Below are 286 nucleotides of genomic sequence, written 5' to 3'. Positions count from 1 at the left end.
AAAGATTGCTTATTCTTTCCTCCTACAAGGCTATATTCATTTTTTTAAATATAGAAAACAAAACCAAACCATGTTTAAAACCCAAGCAGGTAATTCTAACAGAATTAACACTTAAAATGTATTGTATTTGAGTATCAATCTTCAGGTCTGTCCTGGGGCTTAGTGGAATAGGTTTATTTATGATTTTTTGAGCTGCTGCTGATCCTGGTGTTTGCTAGTACGGGAAGCCTCATGAAGATGATTGATGCTGGTGGGACAGAAGAGTTTAGTGTACTCCCATATTTGC

The sequence above is a fragment of the Gavialis gangeticus genome, unplaced genomic scaffold (genome assembly GCF_001723915.1).
Source record: "Gavialis gangeticus isolate Ggan-Ray unplaced genomic scaffold, GavGan_comp1, whole genome shotgun sequence".
NCBI classification, from domain to species: domain Eukaryota; kingdom Metazoa; phylum Chordata; order Crocodylia; family Gavialidae; genus Gavialis; species Gavialis gangeticus.
The sequence above is the reverse complement of the archived record's forward strand: the minus strand, read 5'-3'. Positions refer to the sequence as shown.